This window comes from Schistocerca americana, unplaced genomic scaffold (genome assembly GCF_021461395.2).
Source record: "Schistocerca americana isolate TAMUIC-IGC-003095 unplaced genomic scaffold, iqSchAmer2.1 HiC_scaffold_47, whole genome shotgun sequence".
Taxonomy (NCBI): domain Eukaryota; kingdom Metazoa; phylum Arthropoda; class Insecta; order Orthoptera; family Acrididae; genus Schistocerca; species Schistocerca americana.
This window is the reverse complement of record NW_025726203.1, coordinates 2,865,001-2,872,500: the sequence shown is the minus strand read 5'-3', so window position 1 is coordinate 2,872,500 and position 7,500 is coordinate 2,865,001. Positions and strand designations below refer to the sequence as shown.

The following is a 7,500-nucleotide window of genomic DNA, read 5'->3' as shown; positions in this document are numbered from 1 at the left end:
AATGCTGGACACTCAAGAACTACATGATCTGGCGTCCCTTCGAGGGCGCCACAGACACACTCTGGTGAGGGTCGGCTTCCTATCCGATACAAATGCGTCGGGTAGGGTCCGTGCCCGGTCAGGAAATGAATTATTCCTTGTGTTGGCAAGAGATGTTTTATCTTTAACCTTTGTCTTACGTTTGGGAGGAGGTTATACACTCTTCTCCCAGTGTCCGAATTTTGCCATTCTGTTTGCCACGTATCCAAGGCCCAAGTTTTAATTTCCTTTACATTTGCCAAGTGTCTCCCTGTTATCTCATGAATCTTGTCATATGCTTGTTTTTGTAGCCAAGTTATTGAAGCATTCTGTCTTATAAGTATGTCTAATGGGCAGAAGCCCATTAGAACAAGTAGAGCGTCTGTAGGTGTGGTGCCGAAGGCACCAACACAACGTATAATGATGTTACGTTGTATACGTCTTACCGACTGTGCGGGTCTCACCAGAGCGAGCCTGTGGGCCCACACACTGGCCCCATACCCCACAATCGGTGCGAGGATAGAGTTATGATACATTTTGGTAGCCACAGGTGGTACATGGAATCGTCTTTGGCCTATACTTATCAACTTGTTGAAGATATTTGTGGCCTTTATCGCAACATGACCTATATGTGGAGTATATGACCAGGCCTCGTCGATATATACGCCTAGATATCTTAAGGTTTTTTGTCTTGTGACTATTCTGTTGTTTATTCTTACTGTGGGATCACGTGCAAGCTTTCCCTTTAGCAATATATATGATGACTTATGTGGTGCAATCTGTAACTTAGAGTCACTGCACCACCGCATTAATATTTCTGATGCAAGTGCAGCTCGATTTTCTACTTCCAGACGACTGTTACCCTCCACCATTATGAAGAGGTCATCAGCATAGGCAACCGCACCAAGTACTGCATTGCTTTCTTGTAATGCATGCAACAAAGGGTCCATGTTTATGTCCCAAAAAATGGGGCCACACACTGAACCCTGTGGGCATCCCTTCGTTATTGGTTTGGACACTACAGCACCTGGAGCGGAGATCCTAGCAACTCTATCTTGACAGTAATCCCTCAGACAGCCATATAGTGACACCGGACACTCAATTTCCCGCAAACGGGAGAAGAGCGCCGGCCACCACAGGCTGTCGAAGGCACCAGATATATCCACCGTGATTCCTAATACATACCGACTGGTGGAGGAGCGAGCCGTGTCGGCTACTTTGTTAATGGCATCTGATGTCGATTTACCCTTCCTAAAGCCGTACTGCAACTCGCTCATGCCGCGCAGTATTCTGTGGCTTGACAGTCTATGCACGAGCAGCTTCTCCAGAGTCTTTCCCAGGACGTCCAACAGGCAGATCGGTCTATACGACTTAGGGACTGTAGGATCTTTATTCGGATCTTTCTTAATAATGACGACCTCCGCAGTTTTCCATTTCGTTGGGAAGCGTTGAGTTTCTAAGCAGTGGTTGAAGATAACTGTGAGACATGGAGCCAACTTACGTACCAGATGCTGCAGGACCTCCGCAGGAATTGCGTCTGGTCCTGGAGCCTTCCGCCTGGCGAAGGAATTTACTGCGTTTACTACCTCCTCCTGTGAGAAGGGGTAGACATTTAGTTCATTATAGTATGGCTCCTCAGCTGCCTGTCTCAGCATGGCTTGCCTTTCAGTGTCGTTTCCTCGATCGTCATCTGGCAAGAGAACTCTGAGTAATTCCTCAGCAGTCTGTTGCCAGTTTGTCGTCATTATATCTGTGTCCGCTATCCTCACTGTTGACAGGAGCATTGGCGAGTGGATCTTCTCCCTCACAATCTTGTATGGAACCCCCCAGGGATCCAAAACAAGATGCGAGTGGACAAAGTCCTCCCAACTTTTCTGTCTGTGCTTTATCAAGGATTCCTGAAAATTTCTTTTTTGCCTCCTGTAAATTGCCAAGTGATACTGTCTTGCGTCCTGGGTAAAGGCCCGTTGATAGAGACGACGAGCTCTCCTCATACCCTGCCGAAGCCTGGTAAGCTCAGGAGTCCACGGAGCTGTCGCTCTGCGGATGTACCTCTTCTTTAATGGCACAGAGGCAGCAACAGCCGTCTTTATAGAGGCTACAAGAACTTCAACTGCTTCATCGAGGACAAAAGCATTATTTACCAACTCTGGAGGACGGAACTCCGCCTCGAGCAGGTCCCAATTGGCTTTCCCATAGTCTAATTGCATTATCCATTCGTCAGAAACATGTACTACTCCTAGTGAAATTACAAATTCTATCAAGTTATGATCACTTGTTGTGTGTCCATCGTGTACATGCCAGTTTCTGATCTTATCTCTTACATTTTCCGTGGATAATGTTACATCAATATGTGATTCTGCACCCGCTCTACTTCTGTATGTGGGTGGATTTCCAGGTAGGTTCTCCACCTGTAGGTGGTGCTCCATTATCAAGTCCTCGAGTGCACTACCTCGAGCATCTTGTACAGGACTATGCCACAACGAGGATTTAGCATTGCTGTCCATAGTTATTATTACTAGATTTCCTTGTAGCGCTCTCAGGACACGAGAGAGATGTTGCAAATAGGGTTCGATGTTATCTCTAAATTGGCAATAAACATTTACTAAATACCAGGTCGTGTTCATTAGATTAACTTGAACTACTGAGATATGAGAAGTACAAAATTGTGTTATAACAGTTGTTTTAATTAATTTGTTCAAAATTATTATGGTAGACATGGGATTTGCCCCTGTTGAAATAACCTGAGCCGTCACAGGAAAGCCAGTGACCTTGCCAGAGGCGGAGTAAGGCTCCTGTATTAGTATTATATCTACCTCGTTTTCTTCAGTCATTTTCCTAAGTTCCTGTGTGACGGTATTACTTCTCATAGCATTTAATTGATAAACCTTGACGGATGCCATTACGGATGTCTAGTATAATAGTGATCTTCAGGCCACTTCTTGTAGGGATCAAAACCAATTCTCCCGTACATCATTACCATCTCTCTATAAAGCTTTTCTATGTCAAAAACCCTGCCCCGTCTTTGAAAGACCCTGTGAACTAGAATCAGTAACTCTTTGTGATCACATGGCAGATTTAAAGATGCCAGCTGTATGCAATCAACGTCCTCCAGAGTTGGGAATGTTATTTTCTTCCCGTTTGGGTGCCCAGCACGTACAAGCTGTCTCAGAGCAACCATCAAAGTAGACGGCTCCTCTAGTCGTGATAACTTTATTGCGTCTTCACACATATTGTATACATCTCTCGGAGGACATGCATTATATGTTTGTTTATCTACTTTGTTACAAGGTGTATCTACAGACTGGGATAGGGTTAGCATCTGCAAAGGACCACCACCTAACACCAAGTTATCTATCAAAAGATCTACACTACGTGTTTGGTCTGCTTCTGTACTCGCCGAGGGCGCCGTCCTCTCTTCTTCCTCAACCGGCAAGGATTCAGCTGTCGCTGGCCCCGCGCTGCTCGCACCTCCAGTAGCCCCCAGTGCCTCAAGTGGCACAGGGGGCCCATCCCGGGCCGATTCTGACCTGTTGGAAATTAACCTCCACCAACGCTCCGCGTCCCTTGCTTTCTTGCTAGGGGATTTATGAATCTTTATCGCACCCTTCTTATGGTTCTCCATAATCGGTGCGTTGTATCTGTCGTTGCAATAGTAGTTTGTATGTCGCACATTCCTTTCCAGGTGTGCGACATGTTCTCTTTCTGTACATGCAAGGTATGCAGACCGGGGGGGAGGCCTGTCTTGAACAGTTTTTCTTGTCATGGCCGTCATGGCCACAATGTGCACAGACTGGATTCTTGATTTCACAGTACTTGGCCACATGGCCGTAATCTTGACATTTGGTACATCTAGGTACCGCTGTGTAGTCTTTTATGGAAACTGCACTGTACCCAACGTACAGTCTATTGGTCTTAATTATAATTTTCCTCATCTCTGGTGCTATTTCCGCAACGTGATGTACAGTTGTACGATCACGAGGACCAGTCTTAAATCTCAGTTTAAACTTTTCTAAGAATTCCTCTCGTTTCATCTGTTCTTCGAAATTTTGTGTGTAGATGCAATCCATGATATCATCCTGTGTCATGTATGTCGGTATATCATATAACATCATTAATGGACGCCTTTTTCGCGGTTTCTCACAAGTGAAATGCTGTTTTAATTGTGGATTGTTTATTAGTTTGTCTGAATCTTCTGGGGAGGCTACTTCTACAATTAATAAATTTTTTGTTGTTCTTACTGCATTTATTCTTATTTTATCTTTCTTTGGGTTTATACTTTTTTCAAAGTTTTCTTTTGCTTTCTTTATATCCTCTCCCTTTTTTGGTTTAACAAACAAGGTCGGGACAACTTTCTCAACATTCTGCTTAATTACCTCCTGCACTTTTTGTCTCACTGTAGAAGTTGCAGCAACTGCTGCATATGTCTTGACAGGCTTTTGTAATTCTTTTCTTAATCTATCGTTTTCGGCTTGTACTTCAGAGTACTTGCCTTCTAGTCGCGCGTGGGCTAACGCCCATTGCGCAATAGTCTCCTTGAGCACTCTTACTTGCTCGGCATTTATTTTGCCGTGTTTTACACTTCGATCGAATAGTCGAAGGAAGTGTGAATGTCGGTCAACGACCGACATATCATCGCCCACGTCATCCTCGAAAATAGGAGCATCATGCTCCGAAGCGCCAGCATCACTCTCTTTGTCGTCAGCCATGATTTTTAAGAGAGTGAGAAAAAGAAGACCCGTCTGATAACCCCCGACCGGTTCCACGGGCATGAGGGGGGGCAAAGCAGCTTGTCCACCAGTCCTGCCCCGGGACCAAGGGCATTTTATCTAGCTGCATAGGTTAAGGGCGCCGTTCCCAACGTCCTTGTCCTCCTCGCCAGCCGTGTCTCCCGAGATTTCTCCCGTCCCTTCCCCGCCGAGTGCCCCCCGCACTCCGGGAAGGCGGATTCACCTCCCGCGCTTCACCTCTTACTAGGCCAGGTTCCCACCTATTGGCCTAGGACCCGGCCCTACTCAGGTGCCGGGCCGGTCCCCCAGACTTTCAGAAGATCGCGCCCATCTAACCTAGCCGCTCGATGTCACCACCTCACGGTTTGACGGAACGTGCCACAAGGCACGGCGAAAGGCCCTCGGCGGCTCGGGTCGCGATCCCTCCCAGGCAGGCACGGCTGACGGAAACCGGGCGCAGATGCACGGTAGGCGCTCCGGGGACTTTTAACGTCGTCCAAGACGTGAGGAACTGCGGCGGGAGGACCGCAGGGTTCCGGGATCGTCGTGAGACTTACCCTCATACCCTCGCCCAACCACCGCGCTCAACTCAGGGGAGACAGGTGTTGTGTCTCCCGTAACGCAGCTTCCCCTGCGCCATGCACCCTTTGCTTTCGCTTGGGTTGGGGGCATTTAACGTCCTGCCAGGACGGGAGTTTTACGTCCTACCTTGACACACGACAACCCACACCTATCGACGCAGCCCGGAAGGTGTTAAAGGAGTCAGTCCGGGTCTTATATGTGGAGTTTTACATCAACGAGACGGTGCGGCACTCAAACCCGAGTTACGTTCCCCGGAGGGTCTCCACACGTACTGGGGGATCATGACCGACCATGTCTCACCCACCGCTTTTGATAATTCACGGTGGGCCAGTGCGGACCAGTGTGGGTTGCACCCAGTTAAGGGCTAGCCTTTTAACGTCATGCATGGACGGCCCTTCCCGTGTTAGCTTCACCCCATCTTGTGGGGGTACTGAGCCCCAGGGCCACGTCAAGGCCACGGGATAGGACATTACGGTCCCCGCCCCACTCAGGTTCCTCTGAGCCCTGCTGAAGACAATACTTTCAGGGAATCAGAGGGTCTCCTGGCGGTTTTAACCCAGTTATCGGGAGGCAACACACCTCCCCCGGGTGGCGCCACGCAGACCGCTTTCCCATAGGGACAGCGGGAATCTCGTTAATCCATTCATGCGCGTCACTAATTAGATGACGAGGCATTTGGCTACCTTAAGAGAGTCATAGTTACTCCCGCCGTTTACCCGCGCTTGCTTGAATTTCTTCACGTTGACATTCAGAGCACTGGGCAGAAATCACATTGCGTCAACACCCGCTAGGGCCATCGCAATGCTTTGTTTTAATTAGACAGTCGGATTCCCCCAGTCCGTGCCAGTTCTGAGTTGATCGTTGAATGGCGGCCGAAGAGAATCCGCGCACCCGCGCGCCCCCGGAGGAGCACGCTAAGGCGGACGCGGCCTCGCAGCAAGGAAGATCCGTGGGAGGCCAAGGCACGGGACCGAGCTCGGATCCTGCACGCAGGTTGAAGCACCGGGGCGCGAACGCCGCGCAGGCGCGCGCATCCTGCACCGCCGGCCAGCACGAGGCCAACCAACGGCGAGAGCAGACCACGCCCGCGCTAAACGCCCGCACTTACCGGCACCCCTACGGCACTCACCTCGCCCAGGCCCGGCACGTTAGCGCTGACCCACTTCCCGACCAAGCCCGACACGCCCCGATCCTCAGAGCCAATCCTTATCCCGAAGTTACGGATCCAATTTGCCGACTTCCCTTACCTACATTATTCTATCGACTAGAGGCTCTTCACCTTGGAGACCTGCTGCGGATATGGGTACGAACCGGCGCGACACCTCCACGTGGCCCTCTCCCGGATTTTCAAGGTCCGAGGGGAAGATCGGGACACCGCCGCAACTGCGGTGCTCTTCGCGTTCCAAACCCTATCTCCCTGCTAGAGGATTCCAGGGAACTCGAACGCTCATGCAGAAAAGAAAACTCTTCCCCGATCTCCCGACGGCGTCTCCGGGTCCTTTTGGGTTACCCCGACGAGCATCTCTAAAAGAGGGGCCCGACTTGTATCGGTTCCGCTGCCGGGTTCCGGAATAGGAACCGGATTCCCTTTCGCCCAACGGGGGCCAGCACAAAGTGCATCATGCTATGACGGCCCCCATCAACATCGGATTTCTCCTAGGGCTTAGGATCGACTGACTCGTGTGCAACGGCTGTTCACACGAAACCCTTCTCCGCGTCAGCCCTCCAGGGCCTCGCTGGAGTATTTGCTACTACCACCAAGATCTGCACCGACGGCGGCTCCAGGCAGGCTCACGCCCAGACCCTTCTGCGCCCACCGCCGCGACCCTCCTACTCGTCAGGGCTTCGCGGCCGGCCGCAAGGACCGGCCATGACTGCCAGACTGACGGCCGAGTATAGGCACGACGCTTCAGCGCCATCCATTTTCAGGGCTAGTTGCTTCGGCAGGTGAGTTGTTACACACTCCTTAGCGGATTCCGACTTCCATGGCCACCGTCCTGCTGTCTTAAGCAACCAACGCCTTTCATGGTTTCCCATGAGCGTCGATTCGGGCGCCTTAACTCGGCGTTTGGTTCATCCCACAGCGCCAGTTCTGCTTACCAAAAGTGGCCCACTTGGCACTCCGATCCGAGTCGTTTGCTCGCGGCTTCAGCATATCAAGCAAGCCGGA

General features: G+C 50.4%; 1 pseudogene; it reads right to left on the bottom strand.

Annotated features, from left to right (window-relative positions):
* Window positions 1-5,926: 5,926 nt before the first annotated feature.
* Window positions 5,927-7,500, bottom strand: part of LOC124583833 — a 2,971-nt pseudogene continuing 1,397 nt past the window's right edge.